This window comes from Sylvia atricapilla, chromosome W (genome assembly GCF_009819655.1).
Source record: "Sylvia atricapilla isolate bSylAtr1 chromosome W, bSylAtr1.pri, whole genome shotgun sequence".
NCBI classification, from domain to species: Eukaryota; Metazoa; Chordata; class Aves; order Passeriformes; family Sylviidae; genus Sylvia; species Sylvia atricapilla.
The window spans coordinates 11,202,376-11,228,753 of record NC_089173.1 but is presented as its reverse complement, the minus strand read 5'-3'; the positions used below and the strand labels follow the sequence as shown (position 1 = coordinate 11,228,753).

Below are 26,378 nucleotides of genomic sequence, written 5' to 3'. Positions count from 1 at the left end.
CCAGGACTCGCATCCGTTCACTTGCAGGGTGTGAGTTCGCATGCATATACTTGCCATTAACTGCTGGAAATCTAGAGGATTTGCTTCAGACCAATGAGAGCCTCCAGTTCGCCCTAGATAGCTACACAGGAAGAATTTCCATTCACATGCCAAAACACAGACTTTTCAATCGTGATGTAGCCTTCCATCTGACCCCAAAATTAGTACAGAGCCGGACACCCTTGGAAGCCATAACTGTCTTCACAGATGGCTCAGGATCATCCCACAAATCAGTAATGACTTGGCAGAACCCAAAGACTCGAGAATGGGAGTCAGACATCCAAATAGTGGACGGATCTCCACAAATCGCAGAACTAGCAGCTGTCGTCAGAACCTTTGAGAAATTCAAAAACGAACCTTTAAATTTAGTCACAGATTCAGCCTACGTTGCCGGCATAGCTATGAGAGCTGAACATGCTCTCCTCAAAGAAGTCCCTAATCCAAAATTATACCAATTAATTTCTACACTCATTCATTTAATCTCCCACAGAAAACAGCCTTACCATATCATGCACGTAAGATCACACACTGACCTTCCTGGTCCCATTGCAGAAGGGAACAGGAGAGCAGATGCGCTGGCCATGCCAGCAGAGATTGCAAATGCCCCTGACATCTTTGCCCAGGCAAAACTGTCACACACGTTCTATCACCAAAATGTACCTGCCCTCATCAGGATGTTCAAGCTCTCGAAAGATCAAGCAAAAGCCATCGTCACAACGTGCCCAAAATGCCAAAACTACCAAATACCATCTATGGGTACTGGAGTTAATCCCCGTGGACTGAACAGCTGCCAACTGTGGCAAACCGATGTGACCCACTTCCCATCCTTTGGGAGATCCAAATATGTGCATGTGTCAGTTGACACATTTTCTGGAACAGTGTTTGCATCGGCTCATGCGGGAGAAAATGCCACCCACACCATCAAACACTTCCTCTTGGCATTCTCCACCCTGGGAGTCCCCAAAGAAATCAAGACAGATAATGGCCCAGCCTATGCCTCCCGAAAGCTGCAAGATTTCTTCAATCAATGGGGGGTAAGACACAAGAGAGGTATACCCAGCAACCCCACAGGGCAAGCCATCATTGAAAGGACTCACCAAACCCTCAAAAGAACTCTCCACCAGCAGCGGAGAGACACAGAAATTCTGTCGCCCGTAGAAAGACTCTGTAAGGCTCTCTATGTCATCAACTTCCTAAACTGTACATCATCAGAGCCTGACCCTCCAATACTCCGCCACTTCTCAAATTCATCCCAAGCTAAGCTTACAGAAAAACCACCAGTGCTGGTAAAGGATCCTGAAACACACCAGATCTCAGGCCCTTTCAAATTGATTACCTGGGAGAGAGGCTATGTCTGTGTCCAACTGCCATCTGGCCCTAAATGGTTTCCAGGAAAGAACATTAAACCATACCTGAGCCCTGCTAATAATGCTCCCACAAACACAGACAAAAATCCTCCCGAGTCAATCACAAAACCTCCTCAGAACCAGACCAGCTCGGCTTGGAGAAGGAGACGTCGCCGGATGACCCCAGACCAGAAAAGAAACCGTCCCGTCACCCGACAGCAGACGAGACAGAGCCGAGTGAGATGCCCAGAAAAAAAACAAAAAACAAAAAACAAAAAACAAAAAAAAAAAAAAACCCAAGCCATAGGCCAGAAATAGTCTGACCAAAAGTTGATCCTCAGTTTATGTGTTTAACACCCCTTTTTGTCACCCCAAATTATTCCCTTCCCTCAACCTCTGCCAAACCTCCCTCCCCTCTCACAACAAAGCTAATCGCTCTTGCTTATATTCCCTCTCAGAAGCCCCATCCCTGTTTCAAAGATGAAATCTATCTGCGCTGATGCTGTCCTCATCGCTGCCTGGATGCTCTCCACCTTGCCTCATGCCTGCAGCTGGGTCGTCCCACAGCCTAGCCACAACGTTTGGGTAACCCTAGCAAAAACACTCCAACAAGACAATCTGTGCCTGTCTATGGGAAGCGTAGATAACCCACTTTCCACGTCTGGTAGGAATTCCCTTTGTAGCAGATGACTGGCCCATCACTAACTCAGAAATCCTCCGCACCACAGGTAAGAGACCCAACCCAGTAGATACTTGGGATGAGTGGACCAAAATTCTGCCAGATGCCAAAGATGAACCCCAAGAATTAAACCTGCTGAGGTCCTCTAAGGCAACATATTGTATCACATTCTATTTCAGACACAAAAATCAACACTGGCCAGGAATTGACCAGGCAAAAAACACTTACAGAAGAGACATATCACCAATTAATAAAGCTTACAATAACCATGATTGGTGCAGCTATACCAGTCACATGCTTTCTATGTCCACTCTACACCCCAAAGTGCTACCCAAAGGGATGTTTTTTATCTGTGGTGACAGAGTGTGGGCTGGGATTCCCTCACGCCTCCAAGGGGGCCCCTGTAGCCTTGGAAAGCTTTCTACTCTCACTCCAAATATTACACTACTACATAACTGGAGGAAAGCAAAGGTATCCACACGCCAAAAGAGATCCTTTTCAGAGTATGATGCAAATTGTGACAGTCATATTTACAACATACACTGGGTAGAGTGAGTTGCAGTTTCTGTGTTCACCCCTTGGTTAGCTGCGCTTAAAGCCCTTGATGATATAGATCACCTGGAGTGCTGGCTCAGTAAGCAAGCCAATGCCACATCTGCTGCCTTAAGTGATCTTTTAAAGGATGAGGAGACCACCAGACAAGCAACTCTCCAAAACCGCGCAGCGATTATCTGCTGCTTGTCAATGGACACGGATGCCAGGACTTTGAAGGAATGTGCTGTTTCAACCTTTCTTCACACTCAACATCCATCCATGCAAACATACAGAAACTAGAAGGATTAGTAAAAGACATAAAAACAGAAAAGTCTCTGGACTGGATCGACAACCTCTTTGGACAATGGGGATTGACAGGGTGGGTGGCCTCTTTGGTTAAAAGTGTTTTATGGATTTTCATTGTGATTGTTATCGTATTGCTTATGTTTTCATGCCTCCTACGCTGCTTTAAAAGAACGGCTGGTGAGGCTTTTTTACTAAATATAAAAGGAGGAGTTGTGGGGGTGGGCGGAGCCCCAGCTGCTCTGCCCTGGAGGGGGCCAAGCTGAGGAGTCAAGGAAGAATTTCGCAACTTCACCCTGAGCCACTAGGACAAAAAGACAAACCTCCTAGCCACGGCGACCCGTCTGGAGACCCACAAGCCCTCTTGGGATTTTATGTAGATCTGTTACAATTGATTGGTTCTGTACCCTTTTCCTCCCACCCTGGTGTCCCATAAAAACCCCTGGGTTTCCTCTGATCGGCAGAGGTTCCTCGTCCCTGGATCCCTTTCGCTGGTACCCTCTCAATAAAGTACCACCTGCGGAAATTCCGTACGAGACCTCTCTCTCTCTCACCACGGCCGGCTAAAAGAGGGGCTAACTCACAAGGGCATGAGCTAAGAGCACTGAGCTGAAATCACTGAAAGCTGAAATCACTGAGCTGAAAAATCACTGCTCTGCCCGATGCTGAGAAGCCCCTCTACCCAGCTGAGGAGCGCCCTGACCCCCCAAGGAGCTGTTTCTAGTGAGACATCCTTTGGGGGTGGCTGTGGCTCTCTGGGTCCCAAGCGGTGGACCCCATCCACCAGCTGGCATACACTGTCTTTGACTTCAGCCCATGGGAACGGCTTCCAACATTGAGAGAAGAATTACAAACCACAAAGGTGTGAAAACAGTAGTTAAGCTTAGCACAGGATGAAAAATTATGTAGTTTTGAATTTGTAGAATATAGGTCCATGGGGCACAAGATGAAGGCTTTGGGGTGGTGCCCTTAGTTCTTCCTTCTTCTCCCCTGGCCTCCATCTACTGGTGATGGTGGCACTAAGTAGTTCAAGGAGATTGGGTCAGAGTAGAGTTGACCCCTTTAGTATAGGTGATAGGTATTGGAACATAACTTTAAACAGGTGATATGTAATTTTCTGTATAAAGGGGCTGTGACGTCCCACTGCAAAAGGAGTTGCCTTGTGTCCTAGCCGGTGTTCAGATCTACACTAGGCATGGAGAACATTGTGAGATATGAAATAAACAACATGAGAAATCAAGAAAACAAGACCTTGAAGACTCCGCTTCTTTCTTGCAACCTGGCTCAGGGCTTTCAGAGGCAAAAGCTCTTAACCACCTTAATCTCGGGTGAAGAACCCAACCCGAGAAGTCCAATTGTCTGACTCAATCATTTCAGGAATACCATACCTCCAAAGAACTTGCTTTTCAAGGCCTAGAATGGTGTTACGGGCCGTTGCATGAGGCACAGGGTAGGTCTCCAGCCATCCTGTGGTGGCTTCCACCATTTTGAGTACATAGTGCTTACCTTGGCATGTCTCGGGCAGTGTAATACAATCAATCTGCCAGGCCTCCCCATACTTATATTTGGACCACCATCCACCATACCATAGGGGCTTCACCTGCTTGGCCTGCTTGATCGCAACACACATCTCACAGTCATGGATAACCTGAGAAATACTGTCCATGCTTAAATCCACCCCTCGGTCTCATGCCCACTTATAGGTGGCATTTCTGCCCTGATGACCTGAGGCATCATGGGCCCATGGAGCTAGGAACAACTCTCCCGTGTGTTGCCAATCCAAGTGTATCTTTGACACCTCTATCTTTGTAGCCTGATCTACTTGCTTGTTGTTTCAGTGCTCCTCATTAGCTCTACTCTTGGGGACATGGGCATCTACATGGCAGACCTTCACAGATAGTTTCTCTACCCTGGTAGTGATGTCTTTCCACTCTTCAGCAGCCCAAATTTGTTTTCTTTTTGCTGCAAATTAGCCTTTTTCCACTTCTTCAACCATCCCCACAGAGCATTTGCTACCATACATGAATCAGTATAGAGGCAGAGCTTTGGCAACTTCTCTCTTTCAGCAATGTCCAGGGCCAACTGAACAGCTTTGAGTTCAGCGAGTTTGCTTGACTCACCTTCTCCTTCAGTAGATTGTGTGACCGGCTGTGTGTGGCGCCATATGGCTGCTTTCCACTTTACTTTCATCCATACAATGCGACAAGAACCATCTGTAAAAAGAGCATAGCCTGTTTCTTCTGCTGGCAGATGGTTGTACAGTGGAGCTTCTTCAGCACGTGTCACTTGCTCTTGTTCCTCTTCATCAATGAGACCAAAGTTTTCACCTTCAGGTCAATTTAGAATTATCTCCAAAATCCCAGGGAGATTCAGTTTTCCAATATAGGCACACTGTGTGATGAGACCAATCCACTGACTCCATGTGGCACTGGTGGCATGGTGGGTAGAGGGAGCCTTTCCTTTAAACATCCATCCCAGCACCTGTAGTCGGGGTGCCAGGAGGAGTTGTGCTTCTGTGCCAATCACCTCTGAGGCAGCTTGAACTCCTACATAGGTGGTCAAGATTTCCTTCTCTGTGAGAGTGTAGTTGGCTTTAGACTCTCTGTAGCTGCGACTCCAGAATCCCCGTGGTCGGCCTCGAGTCTCCCCAGGCACCTTCTGCCAAAGGCTCCAGGAGAGATCATGGCTCCCGGCTGCAGATTAGAGCACATTCTTCACATCTGGTCCAGTCCTGATGGGGCCAAGGGCCACTGCATGAGCAATCTCCTGTTTGATCTGGGCAAAAGCGTGTTGCTGTTCAGGGCCCCAGTGGAAATCGTTCTTCTTGCGGGTTTCCAGATAGAGAGGGCTCACAATCTGGCTGTACTCTGGAATGTGCATTCTCCAAAAGCCTATGGCACCTAGGAAAGCTTGTGTTTCCTTCTTGCTGGTCAGTGGAGACATCGCAGTGATCTTGTTGATGACATTGGTGGGAATCTGATGCCATTCATCTTGCCACTTTACTCCTAGGAACTGGATCTCTTGAACAGGTCCCTTAACTTTGCTCTTCTTGATAGCAAAACTGGCTTTCAGGAGAATCTGGATGATTTTCTCTCCTTTCTCAAACACTTCTGCTGCACTGTTCCCCCACAAAATGATGTCGTATATGTACTGCAGATGTTCTGGAGCCTCACCCTTTTTTAGTGCAGTCTGAATCAGTCCATGGCAGATGGAAGGACTGTGCTTCCACCCCTGGGGCAATCCATTCCAGGTGTACTGCACTCCCCTCCATGTGAAGGCAAACTGAGGCCTGCATTCTGATGCCAAAGGAATGGAGAAAAATGCATTGGCAATGTCAATAGTGGCATACCACCTTGCTGCCTTGGACTCCAGCTCATACTGGAGCTCTAATATGTCTGGCACAGCAGCGCTCAATGGTGGAGTCACTTCATTCAAGGCACAATAGTCCACAGTCAGTCTCCATTCTCTGTCAGACTTGCGCACAGGCCAGATGGGGCTGTTGAAGGGTGAGTGGGTTTTGCTGACCACCCCTTGGCTCTCCAGCTCACGGATCATCTTGTGGATGGGGATCTCAATTTGTCCGATACTGCCGGCGGTGCACTGTCAAGATGGCAACAGGTACCCGTTGTTCTTTTACCTTCAGAAGTCTTACTGTAGATGGGTTCTCTGAAAGTCCTGGCAAGGTGTTCAATTGCTTGATGCCCTCTACTTCCACAGCAGCTATCCCAAATGCCCATCTGAGTCCCTTAGGGTCTTTGTAGTAGCCATTCCTGAGGAACTCTATGCTCAGAATACACAGGGCCTCTGGGCCGGTCACAGTGGAATGTTTCTGCTCGTCCTTTCCACTCAAGCTCACCTCAGCTTCCAACAGAGTCAATTCCTGTTATCACCATGTCACTCCAGCAATGGAAATCGGTTCTGCCCTCATATGTCCTGATGGCAGTAGGGAACACTTCGACCCAGTATCAAAGTTTCATATTTCTGTGGCTCTGATGTGCCAGGCCATCGAATTCACACAGTCCAAAAGACACGGTGTTTTTGGTGCCTCTTCCTGGCTAGAGGCAGGGCCCCTCTAGCACTGGTTATTATTCCTTTTCTGGGCATACATGGTAGAGGTTCTTTCAAGCGGATCTGACATATTCTCCTCACTTCTATAATACTTGGTGACTCAGTTATGGGAGGCTGAGGCTACCTTCATTTTAGTGGAACCCTCTCTGTGAGTGTTCTTCTCCTTGAACTCACACACCCATTCTGCCAGGACAGAAGTGGGTTTCCCATCCCACCTTCCCATGTCTTCCCCAGGGTGGCGCAGGAAGGACCATAGTTCAGCTCGTGGGGTGTACCCTCCCTCTCTAGCTGGGGAATGTTGGGCTCTGACTCTGGGGCCTGTGACTCGTACCAGTGCCACCTGGGAATTGTTTCTTCTCATCTCCTCCCTCACCTATCTTATCTCTGTCCTGGGTTGTAGTTTAGGATGTATTCTATCACCATCTTCAGTTAATGGCCCATCAATGCCTTGTGCATGACTCATAGATAACTCCCTCTAGGAGTTATCTCTCTTTAATGGGCCATCAAGGAGCCCCTGTATGACTCATCATGCTCCGCCCACGGGGAGGAGACAAGCGTTCTCACCTGGATATAAGCTGGGATTTGGGACAGTAGAAGCAGCTCTTATCCACTGGATTCCCAGAGGATTGGAGCTACCAGAACTTTCTACAAGATCACTGCTTCAGGAAGACCTCCTCATCTGGACTGCTTCCATCACCCTGATCAGGTTGTATTCTGACTCTGTCAGTGGTTTTTTCTTTTTGTATTGTTGCATTTATTTTATTTTTTTTTCCTTTTTCTTCTCATTAAATCATATTTTCTGACTCAGAGCCTCTCACTTGGTTTGTTTTCAAACCACAACACTTTCTCATTGGAAAATCCTTCTACTTTCCTGCATCCTACCTTGACTTCCTCACCAATTGTCCCAGTCAGCATTCTGGTCCAGTCATTTCGGTCCCAACCCCACTCATTTTGACGGTATACCTCTGAGTCATGCATTCCTAGGGTAGCTAGGTTTGGGCGATGACTCCCAGGGTAAGATCCTTGAGCAGTGGTGTACCTGACGGTGGCTTCAGACCACGGCCGCTCAGCCGGATTTTGGCCATGGGAGTATGGCAGGATGCAGAAAAGTAGTGATAATATTAACATGGGTATTTGGTTTTCATGTCACTTGAAGTGTCCCCCGGAGTTCTCCTGTAATAACAAAAACAGTGAAATCGGCCACCTAGGGGCAGGACATTAGAATGATGGAATTATCCAGTGGGTATTTATCCGATGTTCTTTTCCCAGGGCATCAGATTCTATCCATGCAAATTTATTCAGAGAAGTTTTCAATACAAGTGGTACTTCTCCCACCGTGGGGAGATGTTGTGGTTTAAAAACAAACCAAGTAAGAGGTTCTAAGTCAGAAATAAAATTTAATGAGAAGAAAAGGAAAATAAAATAGAATAAAATAAAATAAATAAAAAAAGAAAAACCAGTGACAGAGTCAGAATACAACCTGATCAGGGTGATGGAAACAGTCCAGACGAGGTGGTTTTCTTGAAACAGAAATCTTGTAGAAAGGTCTGGTAGCTCCAGTCCTCTGGGAATCTAGTGGGAGAGGGCTGCTTCTACTGTCCCAAATCCCAGCTTATATCCAGGTGAGAATGCTTGGCTCTTCCTCATGGGCGGAGCATCTCACAATGGGATGATGAGTCATGGAAGAGAGCCTTGATGGCCCATTAAAGAGAGAGATAACGCCCGGAGGGAGTTATCTCTGAGTCATGCAAAAGGCATTGATGGGCCATTAACTGAAGATGGTGATAGAATACACTCTAAACTACAACCCAGGACAATCCACCCCTTATTCTATTACCATCTACAACATGCCTAAATCAATACATTCTTACAGATGAATGTATATATACATACAGAATGAAACCTTACACACTGCTCTCACTTAAAATTAAGTCTTCCTGTGGTACACAACGGGTTTCTCTATTTTTTTGCATTACCCACCAAGTGTAGCCAGGTTTTTGAGCAAAGACAATCTTATGGACGGGTCTGCCTTTGCCTGAAGTGGGATTAATCTAAACACTCTTTCTTAAAATGCCTTTTATGTGTACCACAGGTACTTTGTCTTCATCCACTGTGTGTAAGGGTTCAGACTGGGCAGGACCACCTCGATTGACAGATTCTCGGGTGTTAACTATCCATGTGGCTTTGGCTAAGTTTAGTTTTTAATTCTTGAAGGTTCCCCCACCAAGTGCCTTCAGGGCAGTCTTTAATAGTCTATTGCATCGTTCAACTTTCCCGGCAGCTGGTGCATGATAAGGAATGTGGTATATTCATTCAATACCATGTTCTCTAGCCCAGGTGTTTATAAGGTTGTTCTTGAAATGGGTCCCATTGTCCGACTCAATTTTTTCAGGGGTGCCGTGTTTTCACAGGATTTGTTTTTCAAGGCCCAGGATGGTGTTCTGGGCAGTGGTATGAGGCACAGGGTGGGTTTCCAGCTATCCAGTGGTGACTTCCACCATGGTCAGCACGTACTGCTTTTCTTGGCGTGTTTGGGGAAGGGTGATATAGTCAATTTGCCGGGCTTCCCCGTACCTGTACTTCAGCCATTGTCCACTATACCACAGAGGCTTCATTCGCTTGGCCTGTTTGATTGCAGCGCAGGTTTTACAGCTGTGGATGACCTGTGAGATGCTGTCCATAGTAAGGTCCACTCTTCGGTCACGGGCCCATCGATATGTTGCATCTCTTTCCTGATGACCAGAGGCATCATGGGCTCAACGAGCTAGGAATAATTTTTTTTTGTGCTGCCAATCTAGATCTACTTGTGATATTTTCACCTTGGCAGCTTTGTCTACCTGCTCGTTGTTGCGATGCTCCTTATTAGCCCGGCTTTTGGGTATATGCGCATCCACATGTCGAACTTTCACGGTCAGCCTCTCTACTCGGGCGGCGATGTCTTGCCAAATGTCAGCGGCCCAGATGGGTTTTCTTCTGCGCTGCTAATTGGCCTTTTTTCAGCGATTCAGCCATTTTTACAGAGCATTAGCTACCATCCATGAGTCAGTGTAGAGATAAAGCCTCGGCCACTTTTTTCGTTCAGCAATTTCCAAAGCCAGCTGGACAGCTTTAAGCTCTGCAACTTGACTCGATCTACCTTGTCCTTCGGTAGCTTGTGCAATTTGTCGTGTGGGGCTCCATGTTGCAGTTTTTTATTTTCGGTTAGCTCCTACAATTCGGCAGGAGCCATCAGTGAACAGAGCATATCGTCTTTCAGTCTTCGGTAGCTCATTATATGGTGGGGCTTCCTCAGCGCGTGTTACTTGCTTTTTTTTTCTTCTTTTTCAGACGATAATCCAAAAGTTTCCCCTTCCGGCCAGTTCGTTATAATTTCCAGAATCCCAGGGCGATTTGGGTTTTTAATGCGGGCGCGCTGTGTAATGAGGGTAATCCATTTGCTCCATGTGGTATCGGTGGCATGATGTGTGGAAGGAACCTTTCCCTTAAACATCTACCCCAGCACTGGCAGTTGGGGTGCCAAAAGCAGCTGTGTTTTAGTGCCAATCACTTCTGAGGCGGCTTGAACTCCTTCATAGGCAGCCAAGATCTCCTTCTCTGTGGGAGTGTAGTTGGCTTCGGAGCTTCTGTAACTTCTGCTCCAGAATCTCAATGGTCGGCCTCGAGTCTTCCCAGGCACCTTCTGCCAAAGGCTCCAAGACAAACTATTGTTTCTAGCTGTGGAGTAAAGCACATTCCTTACATCTGGTTCCGTCCTGACGGGGCCCAGGGCTACTGCATGAGCAATCTCTTGCTTGATCTGAACAAAAGCTTGTTGCTGTTCAGGCCCCCAGTGGAAATCATTCTTCTTGCGGGTCACCAAGTAGAGAGGGCTCACGATCTGACTGTATTCAGGAATGTGCATCCTCTAAAAGCCTATGGCACCTAGGAAAGCTTGTGTTTTTTTTTTGTTGGTAGGTGCGGACATGGCTGTGATCTTGTTGATTATCTCTGTGGGGATTTGGCGACGACCATCCTGCCATTTGACCCCCAAGAACTGGATTTTTTGAGCTGGTCCCTTAACTTTGCTTCTTTTAATGGCAAAACTAGCTTTCAGCAGAATTTGGATAATTTCTTCTCCTTTCTTGAAGACCTCCTCTGGTGTATTTCCCCATATGATGATGTTGTCAATGTACTGCAGATGCTCTGGAGCCTCACCCTTTTCTAGTGCAGCCTGGATCAGTCCATGGCAGATGGTGGGGCTGTGTTTCCACCCCTGGGGCAGTCGGTTCCAGGTGTACTGCACGCCCCTCCAGGTGAAGGCAAACTGAGGTCTGCACTCTGCTGCCAAAGGAATGGAGAAGAAGGCGTTGGCGATATCAATGGTTGCATACCACTTTGCTGCTTTGGACTCCAGCTCGTACTGAAGCTCTAACATGTCTGGCACAGCAGCGCTCAGTGGTGGCGTGACTTCATTCAGACCACGGTAATCCACCGTCAGTCTCCATTCTTCACTGGACTTACGCACCGGCCAAATCGGGCTGTTGAAAGGTGAACGGGCCTTACTGACCACCCCTTGGCTTTCCAGTTTGCGGATCATCTCATGTATGGGGATCACAGAGTCTCTGTCTGTGCGGTATTGCCGACGGTGTACTGTTGCTGTGGCAATTGGTACTTCTTGTTCTTCTACTTTCAGCAGTCCCACAGCAGAGGGGTTATTTGAGAGACCAGGCAAGGTATTCAATTGTCTGATGCCTTCTTTCATCACTGCGGCTATCCCAAAAGCCCAACGATATCCTTTTGGATCTTTGAAATATCCATTCCTGAGATAGTCTATGCCGAGGATGCATGGGGCCTCTGGGCCAGTTGCGATAGGGTGTTTCTGCCACTCTTTTCCAGTTAAACTCACTTCGGCCTCTAATACAGTCAGTTCCTGGGACCCTCCTGTTACTCCTGTAATAGAAATGGATTCTGTTCCTACATACCTTGATGGCATCATGGTACATTGGGCCCCAGTGTCAACTAATGCCGTATATCTTTGTGGGTCAGATGTGCCAGGCCATCGGATCCACACAGTCCAGTAGATCCGATTGTCCCTTTCCTCTTCCTGGCTAGAGGCAGGGCCCCCCTATTCCTGGTCATCGCATACGTTGTTCTCTTCCTGTAAATGAGTTGCTGAGGTTCTTTCAAGAGGATCAGTCATATCATCATTCCTGTAACGTCTGGAGTTCTGTGCACGAGAGACCGGAGCAACACTGATTCTAGATGAGCTTTTTGTGGTAGGCATTTTTCTTTTCAGTTCACGTACCCGGGCTGCTAAGGAGGAGGTAGGTTTTCCATCCTACTTCTTCATATCTTCTCCATGCTCCCGAAGAAAAGACTAAAGGTTACCTCGGGGTGTGTATCCTCTCTCCCTGGCTGGGGGACGCCTGCTCCTAATCGCAGAGACTCTCGTCGGCTCTGGTGAAATATTGTAAATTTCTTCCTTAAGTTCTTTTTTCAGTTTCTGATGGCCTTCTTTAATTAAGTTCCTGACTTGCTCAGCCAGTCTTGTTTCTACAGATGAGACATGGGCACGAACTGGGGCGGTGACAGTGTCCTCGTAAATCCTTAGTTTATTAGCCAGGACACCCACCTTGTCCTCACCTTCTCTCCATTGCAGTGTTGCCAGGTAACGTGAGTACATTTCTGGTCCAAGCCGTGCAAATCTCAACCACATCCGTGATGTGCACTGGACATCATCTGGGCTCTTAGGAAATCTCTCATCTTCTGCAAAAATGATCTCCAGCACAGCCAATTCTCTTAGGCATCGGATACCTTGTTCTATTGTGTTCCATTTTCCTTGGTGCACTAGGAGGTCTTCTTTACAAAGGTATCTGTCTTTCACACTTGTTAGCAGTCGCTGCCAGAGGCTGAGAGTTTCTTGGGTTTTTCCAATTCCCTGGTCAATGACCACATCGCGGGACAGTGATCCCAGTTGCCTGGCTTCAGTTCCATCCAGAATGGTGTCATTGGCTGCAGCATCCCAGATGCGGAGCAGCCAGGTGAGGATAGACTCGTTGGTCTGACGGGTGAATTTTCTTCGCAGGTCACGCAGCTCACCCAGAGATAGAGAGCGGGTGATGATCTCTGTCTCTGTCTCTTCAGCTGAGTGCGAAGGTCCTGCTCCATCCTCGTCAGTCGCTATGCGGACTGATTTGCTCCTTGATTTCTTCTTCTGAGTGGTGGCAACTGCTACTGGTTTAGGCTGTTCCGGTTCAGTGACAGTTTGTGTGGAGATGCTGACAGCACTTTTGGTTCCTTTCTCCTCTGTAACAGTCTGTGTAGTCGTCGATGTTATTGCTTTGCTTCTTTTTACCTCTTCTACTTCTTTAAGAACATGCTCCAACACACCATGCAGTGTTTTGATTCTAAGCATGGTGCAGGCTGTACAGAGAAAACCAAGCAAGACTAACAAGAACATTATGCTGTCCTTGGCATCCAGAGGGTACTCAATATTTTCAAAAACTGCTGTGTCCTTCCTGAAAAGCTGGAAAAAATCATTTTTTACTCCTCCCCACAGGGGCTGGGTGAGATTGTTGAGGCTCCAGACGTAGCATCCTAGACTAGAACAAGAATACAAAACTGGGTATATATTCTGAATAATGTTCATTGCCTCAGATTTTATCAAGCAATGGACATAATAGACCAGTAAAGCAATTTTAGTACCATATCCTGGTCTATGCAGGAGTATTAATGCCGGCAGATAGTGCCCCACGTTTGGAAAAATATAGAGAGATAGGTATAAGACACATGTAAGCATGTTGGGTATTATAACAGACAGGTGTCCTTAATAAGATTGTAATTTCTGACTTTTCTTATTGCCTCTGCCGCACGTTGGGCGCCAAAAATATGTTGTGGTTTAAAAACAAACCAAGTAAGAGGCTCTAAGTCAGAAATAAAATTTAATGAGAAGAAAAGGAAAATAAAATAGAATAAAATAAAATAAATACAAAAAGAAAAACCAGTGACAGAGTCAGAATACAACCTGATCAGGGTGATGGAAACAGTCCAGACGAGGTGGTCTTCTTGAAACAGAAATCTTGTAGAAAGGTCTGGTAGCTCCAGTCCTCTGGGAATCCAGTGGGAGAGGGCTGCTTCTACTGTCCCAAATCCCAGCTTATATCCAGGTGAGAATGCTTGGCTCTTCCCCATGGGCGGAGCATCTCACAATGGGATGATGAGTCATGGAAGAGAGCCTTGATGGCCCATTAAAGAGAGAGATAACGCCCGGAGGGAGTTATCTCTGAGTCATGCAAAAGGCATTGATGGGCCATTAACTGAAGATGGTGATAGAATACACCCTAAACTACAACCCAGGACAGGAGATCTACCAATACAGGTTGTCCCAGGTAATGGGCTGGATTCTTTGGGTCATTTGATCCTCTTCATAAAGGAATTACTTAAAGAATTTGGACAAAAAGCAGTGATTTTTGGACATCCATTTACCCCCCATCTTTCATTGACACTTTGCACTGCTGTATGCAACCGGCCATCCCAGCCTCCCTCTTGTGGTTTCAGAAGTCATTTTAAAAAGCCATTGGTTCTTTCTACAATTCAATTAGCTTGAGGGTAATAGGGAGTGTGGAAAGTCCATTTTATCTCTTCACCTTTTGCCCATTCCTGGACCACTTTAGCAGTGAAGTGAGACCCATTATCAGATTGGATTTCTTGTGGTTTTGGAAAAGTCCCAAACCATATTTGCAAAGCTTTGACAGTGTTTTCCCCTGTGGCTCATTTAAAGGCCTCAGCTTAAACCAATCCGGATGTAATCTCAACTCCCACTAACACAAAGTTTTTTCCTCCTGATTGCTTAAAAGGTCCAATGTAATCTACCTGCCAGGCATCCCATAAGCCTTTACCTGTCCTCAAATGCTGTCGGTCATCCTCTAAAGGATGTCTTTCTAGCCGTTTACGATGCTGCTCACAAGCTGGAAATACAGGTTTTACACATTTCTCTGGTAACGGGCCAACCCCAGGTATGAGCTTCTTTGTATAGATCTTTTGCACCTGTGTGTTGTCTTTTAACATGCAGCCATCCTAACAGGTGCTCCCAATCTTCAGTAATTTAATCCTTTTTTAAGGGACTTAATTTTGCTAATTCATCAGCCCTGTTGTTCCATTCTCCTGCTGGATTACCATCTGTTTGGTGAGAAGCTACCCACCCTACAGCAAAATTTCCTTGACTTGCAATTTGTAAAATTTCTTGCCACTTCTCTTTCTGCCACACTGGAATTCTGTTAACCTCCCAATTATTCTGTTGCCAAAAAAGGCAGCCATTCAGTACAGCCCTTATATGCTGCATAGGAGTCGGTGTAAATGCAAATAAGAGAGGTGTTCTGTGCTTCCCTCTGAAAAACACTCTAAACAGCTATAAGTTCCCCAGTTTGGGCACTGCCTTCCCCCTCTGTGATGATCCACTTTCTGGATGAAGTGTGTAAAGCTACAGCTTTATATTTCCACACTTTTCCTTCACGTTTAGCTGAGGCATCAGTAAACCATGAATGTGCTGTTTGCTCAGGGGAAAAGGGAGGGGCTATTTTGATCACTGAGGCAGGTTTGCCTTTGCTGCTGTTCAGATTCTCTGTGTCTTGTATTGGCAGATTTTTCACAGTACCTTCAGTTATTGAAAAAATGTTATTATAATGCTCTATTTGTGCATACCGTTTTCTCACTGAGGCTCGTTGTGCTACCCCTTCAGGAGGTGGAGTCCCGGTAATCACTATTTTATTTACTTTGAAGGGACCTCTCAACACAATTGGTTGTTTTCTTGTGATTTTTTTCTACTTCTATGAGAGCTTGGGTAACAACAAACAAGCCTTTTTCCCAGGTAGTGTACCTCTTTTCAGCATCTCTGAAACCACGGGAATAAAAACTAACAGGTCTGGTCAGGTCTTCCGGACCCCTTTGCCAAATGTGTACTGACAATCCTGAGGTAGCAAATCCCCATTCCACCTGAAAAGGATCTGTTGGATGAATAGGACCTAGGGCCCGATGAGCTGTGGCTTCAAAAACCAATAATTGTAATGCCTCCTCCTGATAAGGGCCCCAGTCCCATTTTACTCCCTTTCTCAACAAATCATAAAGAGGTCTAGCAATAACTGAAAAATCTGGAATGTGTTTTCTCCAAAATACCAATAGTCCTAGAGCTTGTTTTAGTTTTTTTTCTAGATTCAGGCATTTTAATTTGATCTAGAGAAGTTAGGGTATCTGGTGGGATACATGTCATTCCTCCTTTCCACCAGATCCCTAAAAATTTCACTTATTGGGAAGGTTTTTGTATTTTCTCTGAGGGGATCTGCAAACCGAGGCTTTCTAAATGGGAAATTATTTTCTGTCGGACATCCCCCACTATTTCTTTTTCCTCTCCTCCCACCAAAACATCATCTATGTATTGGTAAACAGCTACAGTATCGGGTTTGTGTATCTCTTCTAGTTCTTGGGCTAAAGCATGGTGGGCTAAAGTGGGGGAATGTTTGTACCCTTGTGGTAAGCGTGTGAAGGTGTATTGCTGTCCCTCCCATGTAAAGAAAAAATGGTCCATATCTTCTTCTTGTATGGGTATCATAAAGAACATGTCTTTAATATCTATTGTTGCCATGATAGTGTGGGCTTTTTCCTGAATTGATGTTATTAATTCAGCTATATTTGGGACCGCTGCTGTAAGGGGGTCTGTGTTGGCATTAAGCTGTCTGTAACCAACTGTAAATCTCCACTTTCCATTGGGGTTTTTGACTGGCCAGATTGGTGAGTTAAAAGGACTGTGAGTGTTGATAACTACTCCTTGATCTTTTAATTCCTGAATGACTGGCTTGATACCATCCTTAGCACCTGAGGGTAAAGGGTACTGTTTTACAGAAGTGATTTTACTAAATGGTAGGGAAGGGGCTGTTTGAAGCAGCCTGATGTTAAGGTGGGGTGCTCCAAAAGACCATAGACAACCTTCTGTGTCTTCCCATTGCCTCCCAGCGAGTACATCCATCCCTAACAAGCTGTCAGGAATATCTCCAATGACCATTTTGACAGTTATTGAGTTGTCTTCCCCAGGCAATGTGATTTTTACTAGAGCAATACTCATATGCTCTGTAGTTCCTAGGGCATTTAAAACACAGCACTGTTTTTTACTGGGGACAATTCCACACTTGTGAGCATGTTTAATTTTCAATGCACTGATTTGGGCCCCTGTGTCCACAACAAGAGTTATCAATATTTGTTTGGGGCCAACTATTGCTGTAATCAATAGGTCTCCTGTTTTTGGGTCTTTCATGAGCTTTCTCAAAAACATCCAGTCTCCGTTTCTCCGCTCACTGTCAAGAAACGGAGTTTTTACTTTAAAGGATGTTGGGGATTTTACCGTCCCTGAAGGGGGGATGGAATCAGCTGTGTCTCTTTGTTTAAAACTTGTGTAAGCAAATGTTGTGCCTCATTACCCAAGGCTGGTGGCGGAGGAGGTGCACTGGGTTGTTGGTCAGATGGATCTAATACAATAGGTTTGGGACAGGGCCAATTAGGAATTATTTTGGCCAATTTATAATAAGGCAATTTGTCCATTACTTCTCGTGGCACTCCCCTTTTCAGCCCTAGCAACCACAACTGCTGTCAGCTAGAGATTTGTTTTCCCCTTTCTGGTTTTTCATTAGGGGAAGCAATGTGCCTGACTCCTCTGGGTTTTTCGGGTTTGTCCTCTGAGTGTTTTACCGGTCCATATTTGCTGCTGTAACTGATTAACTCCTCTGCTACTTCACTCCATGTCCAAACTTTGCGACTGCTGTTAGATTGTGTGCTAGGAGTAGCAAAAGACAAGGAGTCAGTGGAGTCAGTGGAACTAGTTTGATCACTTGCATGTCCAAGAAATCTTTCAAGCCTATCTACCGAGGTCATAGATGCTACTGTTTTTTGGAGGAGAATTGCTGTTGGTTTAAGTGATTCTGGCAAACCTCGAATCAAAGGGGTCATAATTTCAGGTTTGACAGGCTGTTGCATTGGTGACTCATAGCCAGAGAATAATTTTCTTTCATGTATTGTTGGGAAAGATGAATCAGGGAAACCTTATAAATATGATTGGTTAGCAAAAGATTCTGAAAATATGAAACCTATAATCGGGATACAAAGGAAAGCTTACTTTGAGTTGTAGGATACTGAGTCTTAGTTACTATATAACCTGAAAACAATGGTCTAGCTAGCTGAAGGAGAATCCCTTTTGATTGAACAATACCTTTCTGCTGGCTAAGGGATCCAAAGGTCAATGTAGCAAAACAGAAGTCTAAAGAGTAGTTTTTAGAGTTTAAAATATAACACAGTATGGTAATATAGTAGTTTTTATAGGCTGTATGTAGATTCTATAGGATTTTGTGTCTTGTGTTGGTTGGTCACTGAAAATTAGAATATTCATCACAAAAGGAGATATAATGTATTGTAACAAAGACCTCGCTCTCTTACCTCTTCCTCCTCTCCTTCCCGCTGCTCTTAGCTCGCTCTTACCCTTCCTCTTCCCCCTACTCTTGCTCTCTCCTGCTGTCTTCCCCCTGCCACTTTGCTTTCTCGCTCCCTTCTCACTTAGCTCTCACCCTGCTGTTCTTTCTCCCTCTTTCTTTGGGACTTCCCTTCAGCCGAGGCTGGTGGCTGAAGGCAAGGCCTTTTTACCCACGACCTTTGCAATAAAACCACATATTCTAGAATATACAGGTTGGCAGAATTCCTTGTCCCAGCCGTCCGCGGACTCGCCTACAATGTATCATTTGCAAGCATGCAGCTTTGTGGATGTTGTCTAGGAGTTGGTCTGAGGTGCTGACAATTGCCAGAGGGTCGCCCCTTTCAAGGGGGTTTAGTCCCCCTGCCCAGTAAGCTGCACGCTGTGTCAGGGGCCATGGAGCACGTGTATTTCCTGTTGTTAAGAAAACTCCATGTCCCCAATAGCCACTTGCTTCTTGTTCACTTAATTTAATTTGGTCACCTCCAGTGAGTGAAACTCTAAAAACATATTCCGTCTCTGATTCACTAGGGAGGCGGGAGTATTCCTTTTTTATTTTAGCTAATTCAGTGGCTGTGTATGGTATTTCTTTGGCGATTATGTGGGGATCATGATCCTCTTCATTTATATAGTTATACTCTGTTTTAATGAGAGGTCTCAAGTTGGAACAAGAGTGTTCCCCACAATTTTGCATGTGTACCAATTCCTTCTGAGGATATATCTGTTTGATAGTGTATGACTCCCTTTCTTCTATTTCTTTAGGTGTTTCTACGGGGTTTAAGTTTTTACTTCGCTCTTCTGCAAGGGAAAACTACAACAAATAAATCTGATTTCTTTCCTGTTCCAATTGTTTTTGCAGAGCTTCTACCAAATTTTGCAGGGAGTCCATTATTGCTTTTTCTTCACTTACCCGTTTAAGAGGGGTTTCTATGGCTGCCGAAAGACAGGCCCCCAAAACTGAGCAAAGAATGGTGTATTTCTGCCCAGTTTAAATCTAGCATCATGTTGCAAAGAATATATTCTATCTACAATGTTTTCAAAATTAAACCAATTATTCTGTGCCCACCCTTCTCCAGCTGGAGAAGGTCTAGCACCATGTTTTGCTAACAAAGCAAAAAATGCATCCTTATGTTTTTCAGTCATTTTGGTGAAGGGACAATAACCACTCTCAGGGAGGTATCCTTAAAGTTACACACTGGCACAGCTAAAACTGTGTTTCCCTTTGCTTCCCTGGAATGGGTGAGGAGACCAAAACTGCTTGGGAGGCACTCCTTAGTTACATACAACTCGGTTGTCTCCTCAACTACACCAAGCAGTCCACAACACATACACACAAACAATACAGTCCCATCTTTTGCACAATGAGATCTTTTAGGACATCCTGATGACAGGGAATGTTTTCACCTGGGTGTATACAGTTTGCGGGAATTTTCCCTCACCCCCCTTGCTTTCTAACAGCGCTCACCGAAGTGGCGTGCTAGGTGTGGCTGAGACGAGGGTCCTTCCCCTGTTACAAACTATATAAAACCCACAACTCCTCTGTCTATCAAGATCCTGTCCGTGACGCCAATTTATGTCAGGGTCCGCAAACATATGTGGGAAACCTGATGGTTCGTTTTAGGATCTCAGAGGGCAAAAGACACAGCAGGGGACAACTCAGTTTATTCAACAAAAAATGCACCTTTATTTAGTGCCACCAAAATGCAATAGTGGGAGAGAAAATAGAGAATAGTAAGAAAAATAGAAAAGAGGGTAAGGGGATTATAGCTACCAACATGGAGGGCCGAGTCCTCGAGGCCGAGATGCCCATAGATGCGATCTTCTCCAGTGGGGTGTACACAAAGGTGAGCAGGGGTCTCCAGGGTTTTATAGGTTGGTCAAGGCGGGGACCAAAGCGAGTGGCACAAAGCCAAAGCAGGAGCCACCTGTGTTGAGGCAAAGCAAGGGGCCCAGAGCCAAAGCAGGAGCCACCTGCATCAAGGTTGGGACAAAGGAGAGTCACAGAGCCAAAGCCAGAGCCACCTGCATCGAGGTTGGGTGCTCAGGGACAAGCTGCACACCGTACACACAGTGCTGTACTCTGGTACTGGCGGACCAGTTTGGGCAAGTAGCCTTGGCTCAGTCCACTGTGACCAGTTCCATTGTTCTGGCACTCTGTTCTCATGGAGATGCATACCAGACCTCCGAGACTTGGCAAACATTCCACCTCAGCCAGGCCAGGGTCTCCTTTCAGAGTCTGGGGTCTTCGGTTTGTTAGGGAAGACAGTTTGTATCAATTCTGCATCGAGTACAAACACATCCATGGGATTGTCTTTGCTCAGGGACCAAATTGCACATGGTGGATAATGCAGAAAGATGGAACAACACGATGTGTACCTCAGGGAGATCTGATTGTTGGGTGAGAACCATGTGTAAATATCATTGTTTGCTGAATGTCACTGCTATTGTTTGTATATAGCTGTATACATATACATATGTATGTATAATGTATGTGTGTGTAGAATTAGAATTTATTTAGTTTTGGTAATAAGTTGACGATATGGGGATATGGGGTAGAATGTCCTAGAGTGATTTTATGATACTTGTATCCCCAATCGTCTGTTCTGTTTGTGTTCGGTATTGTGTTCTGTACCTTTAAGACTGGTTCTGAGAGCAAAGGGGGGGAAGAAGAAGGGAGCAGTTTGTTTTCAGAAACTGCACTCACTCCTCTCATTTGGGGTCCTGGACTGTGTTCGTCCGAAGCACAGACAGAGAATGGGACAGAGATCTCCTTTGCTTTTAGTTAGATTTTAGCTAGCTGAGGCAGAGGAGTTCCCTGGACTGGTTTTTTTTTTTTTTTTTTTTTTTTTTTTTGTTTTTTTTTTTTTTTTTTTTTTTTTTTTTTTTCTTCGGGGGGGGGTTGGTGTTTTTTGTTTTTTGTTTTTTGTTTTTTGTTTTTTGTTTTTTTTTCTTGGGACTGTTTCAACCTGTCCTGGACTGAAAACCCAGAAGAGCACCTGGATCTCACACCTGTGGCCCACTGGGGCCCAGGAGGGCATTTTCCCGTGCCAGAGGGACTGGGACTGATAAGAGACTGAGCGAGCCAAGCTACACTCACGGCAAGGACTTTCTCAATTTTGCCATCTCTCTTCAGAGCGATGAGAGGTTTTTGTTGTTCCATATTGTTCATTTTTTGTGCTTGTGGGCACTTTGTTAAATAAATTGCTTTTCCACTTTTCTCCAAGGAAATTCTTTCCCGGACCAATTGGGGGGGAGCGTTTGTGTTTGCTTTCCAGAGGGCCCCATTTGGAGGTTTTCTCCCAAATTTGCCCTAAACCACAACAATGTGTTAGAATAAAGACTTGAAATATTAATAAATGCTTCCAGCGGCAGTTATGAATGGTAGACCTTAAAAGTTTCCTTAATTTATTACAGTATTCCATTTTTCCATAGGCATAGCTTTGGGTATGCTGAACAAAGGATGGGGTTATCCAGACAGACACACGGTGCTCCTGAACGCATTCTGTAGCTGTATGGGGACATGTGGCAGTGTGCACAAGCTGAGAGCTCTTCAAGTTCTGCCTGAAAAAGTTGTTCCTGGCTACACTGAAACACATGTTTTACTGTCATGCCTTTATTTAACAGTGATTTTGTTTCTGCTCCTAAAATAAGGCGGCACACAGGGAGCAGAGAGCGTCAGGCACCAGGGTGGCACACACTTCATTGGGAGTGTGCCCACCATTACTACAAACTCCATTAGAAAGAGCAGTATCAAAGTGTTGGCAGGTAGAAATCTGAACATACATACAGTCTTCAGATATGAGCCACCATAAAAGAATTTCTAATCCACATGTCAGTCTGACTTCATAAATCCTATACAGATAAATGCATATTAAAAAGAGAAAATCCTTAAGTAAAATGAAGTTAATGTTCCTAATAAGTTAAAAAATAATATCAGAAAATGTCATGACAGGTAAAGGAATTATAAAAGAAAGGCCTCATAAAATCAGGCCTGCTCTGCTAAATTGCCTGTTAGCCTGTCACCACTTCTAAGTAATTTGCAAGTTCCCATGCAAAAACAATCTTGCTATGATGCAGGAATGCATTTCCCACACCGAGCAGCTGTTTCTATGTAAGGGAAAAAGTTTCAGCTTACCTAAACACATAAGGAAGCCAAAGTAGAAAGTTCTGTGCCCTTCCCATTGTGGTTGACTCAGTGCCAGCACAGGAGCATTGATTGGGTTTTGGCAGTATACTTTAAAGCCTGTGGCCAATTTCATTGGGCAGGGTGCCAAACAGCCCACCTGAACTATCTAGTACAAAAGAAACAGCACCAAAGAACTCAAAGGCTTTTTAGGGTGTCTTAGCAAGGTGTCAGAGGCTTCTTGGACACCTTTGCTTGGCTTTTCTTTTATTTCTGTAACGTTTATTATTTTTCATTTATTAGACCTTTTACTTTTACAAAACACACCTGAAGAGCAGTCTCATTAATTATTTTAAGCCGTTTCTCTGCAACGGCTGGACCCTCAGAGGTGATGGACCTTCGTGGGGTTTATAACTGTGGTAAATGTAATGCATAAATTCATGTATCAAAGATTTGGTCTATTAAAAAGCTACTCCAGGGCATCTCTGAGATTCCAAGACCTGTGGTGCAAGCTGCAGAACCACAACATTTGCAACAGAAATGACAGAGTCGGACTGGAGATTGCCCATTCATCAAGGATGGGCCTCCACTTCACAGCTGCTCGACATCTGATATCAGTCTTGATAGAGGATCCTGGAGGATGACCAAATCAGCACCCCAAAGATGAGATCCAGGAAGACTCCTGAATCGTCGTTTCATGCTTACAGGAATCCCTTTCAAAACCCCTTTCAAGACCTCGCTTGGAAGTAAAGACATACATGAATATTTGCACTTTCAATGGACTTAGCCCCAGGGCGAATAAACTGTATAAAAACTGTACGCCGAGACCCAGTGGTGTGTGGTTGAGGTTGGATGGTACCGTTGTTACTGTCACTCTGCCTACCCAGCATTCGATCGATGTTGTCCAATTTTATTGTGGCTTTTTAATTTTTTTTTTAATTTGCTAAATAAATTCTGTTATTTTGAATTGGCTTCTTATAATTTATAACATAACATCTGACCCCACACAAGATTCCATCAGTATGAAAACTCGTTAGCATAACAACCTATTCCTGGGTTGAAAAACAAATGCACCTGCAATAACGAGGGATTTGTCCCATGAGAATCAGTAAAGAAAATATGTAAACAATCCAAGAATAGAAAGATTTGATGGACAAGTAGAATACCTTTTACTAACCAATAGAGTAACTGGCAAGAAAGCTATTAACCAATTAAAGTTGCACATGAGATCTGTAAAAACTGTATAAAATTAGTTATGATTATAAAGAATTGGCTTTTCCTGCACGAAGATAATGGAGTCTTGGCTAACTTATTACAATATCTGATGACCTGATGTGATCGTGGGAGGCGACGGCTGAGCCTGCTGCAAAAAAGGACGTGAGCCAAGCCAAGAGGGGCTTGAGAGATGGAATACACAAAGTCATGAACAAACAGCCTGCAGCGAAACGAATTTCAAACAGTGAATATACAAAGTAGCGAAAGGCTACGGCTACAGCCGGCCACGGGACGGCAAGAAACAAGCAAAGACAAGAACCAGCCGGCAGAGCAGGACCCGAGCAGTGAGTGCACGGGGCTGCGGATGGTGCGGAACGCATAGAAGCAAACATCTCCCAGGAAGGCGCCTCCTGGGAGGGGAGTGAACATGGACCGAAAAATGCATTGTGTCCAGAGACGTGGGTAGACAGCAGTCTCAAGAACCGTGGTGAGTGTACGGTCAAGAACCAGAGAACACATCACGTCCATGGAGATGTGGGAGACATGATCTCGAATAGTGGGAGAGCACGGACAAACGAGCCGTGGGGAACAGCCGAGAGCCGGAAAATATATTGCATCTGAGGAGACATGGGGCACGGTCTGAAGAACTGTGGAAATACGACCAAGCGAGCCGCAGAGATGCGATCAAGAATTGTGGGAGAGTTACGGCCTTGAACCAGGGAGACAGCGGCCAAAAGAGTAGTGAAAAATATGCTGTGGAAGACTCGCTGCGCGGAGCGTACACATGTTAACGGATGCTCGAGTGAAGAAGCATGGCTGCGGGGCAACGTCCAGACTGAGTTTAAAAAGAGATAAAATATGGGAAATCTTAGATCACGAATTTCAGCTGACGGAAAAGTAATAATATATGTGTGAGCACTTATATTGAACAAACAGGGGATGAAAGAGACTGGCGCGGGGCTGCCAGCTTCCGCTCCCCGGGAGCTACGGTGGCTGTAGGGGATGGTGGGGGGTGGCGTGGCGACCGTCTAAGAGGGTCTCATCCTCCAGAAACCCCTGAAACCCCGGGCACTGGTCTGTTTGCAGCTCCATACGGAACGCGCGAGCTCTGAAGACGGCAGTGTTAACAAAATATCAGAAAATCGTATAGCAGTAGTTATGCTCAGGCTTCTTGGCTAGCATTAGGGCACTAGGCCTTGGGAAGGTAGCCTGGGAATGTGCTGGGTCTGTGGAAACAATAATCAAAGGGATTAGCAAAGCATGAAGAACATGCTGAAAGGGAAAACCGTCTTAAAGATAAAGTTTGAAATATTACTAGGAGGGGGTCTAGTGACGGGGAAAAGTAAAATTTTGGTAATTAACCTATAGTTTTAAATAAGACAAGCATGTAGAATTTATTACTTTAGAAGTCTGTTACCTAGTAGCTGAACGTCATTGCTTTATCAAAAATTTTTCTGTTTGTAATCTTTGTAAAAAGGTATAAAAACCTGAGTCTTGATGAGGGTCTTTGGGAATCCTGATTTGGGACGCTAGTCCCCAGGACCCCGGGCCCCAAATAAAGCACGACATAAACTGACTCCTTGTTAGTTTGTGTTTTAACTTCGTTTCGGGCAACAGTTTTCTGGTGACCGCGGCAGGACTCCGAAGGCTGCTGGGGCGGTTCGCGAGCTGATCAACTCCACGCCAGCACCAGGTGATTTCTGGGGAGACATCAACCCATGCCCGACCCCGCGCCTGACGGACGACTGTGAGGTAAGCCTGACAAGTGCTTTATTCCTCTCTTAAAGGTGTCGCCCTATAAGACGGGAGAGTAATTCCCGCAGGGCTGGGTAAAAAAAAAGACGTCTGTGGTTGTGGTAAAAGCCTAGGCGCTGGCCGTAAGACACGGCAAGGAAGCTGTGCAGGATCAGCACTGGCCGCTCGTGGTGACGAGAAAAGGCAAGAATTGGTGGAATTGGTGGAATTGGTGGAATAATCAAGTTGTGTGAGTGAGATAATAAAATTGTGAATGAGTGTTTGTTGATTAAGTGTGTCATGATGCCGTTTAAAAACTTCAAAGCATTGGCGTCCGTAGGTATGGAGATCCCCGATGATTCTCCGCTTGGATGCTTGCTGAAAAATTGGAAAGTGGGTAATTTTGGGCAAGAACTGTGCAAAAAGAAATTAATGGACTATTGTAATCATGTTTGGCCACAATATGAGACTAGGGGAATGCAATGGCCCCGGAATGGTACTTTGAATTCTGATATTATTACTCCTTTGATGCACTTTTTGCGGAATAATGAGAAATGGGATGAGATACCATATTTGGATTTGTTTTATTATTTGCAAGGAAAGCCGGAGTGGCAGAAAGAGTGTGGTTTGTTGGTGTTGAATGTTACTGCAGATGACAAATGTTTAGGTTGTAAAAGCAGGGAAAATTGTAAGTGCTGTTCTGTCACATTCAAAGAACCTGAGGAGGATGTTTCAATGCTGGTAGCACCCAGTGCTCCTCCTCTGGAATCTTCAGACGAGGGGGATTCAGAGGAAGGGGATGGTAGAAAGAAAATGAGGGAAAAGGAAAAGCCTAGAACTCCTTTATCAGAA

At 45.3% G+C, this 26,378-nt stretch overlaps 1 pseudogene; it reads right to left on the bottom strand.

Annotated features, from left to right (window-relative positions):
• Positions 1–5,601: 5,601 nt before the first annotated feature.
• Positions 5,602–19,802, bottom strand: LOC136373411 (uncharacterized; annotated as a pseudogene).
• Positions 19,803–26,378: the final 6,576 nt, after the last annotated feature.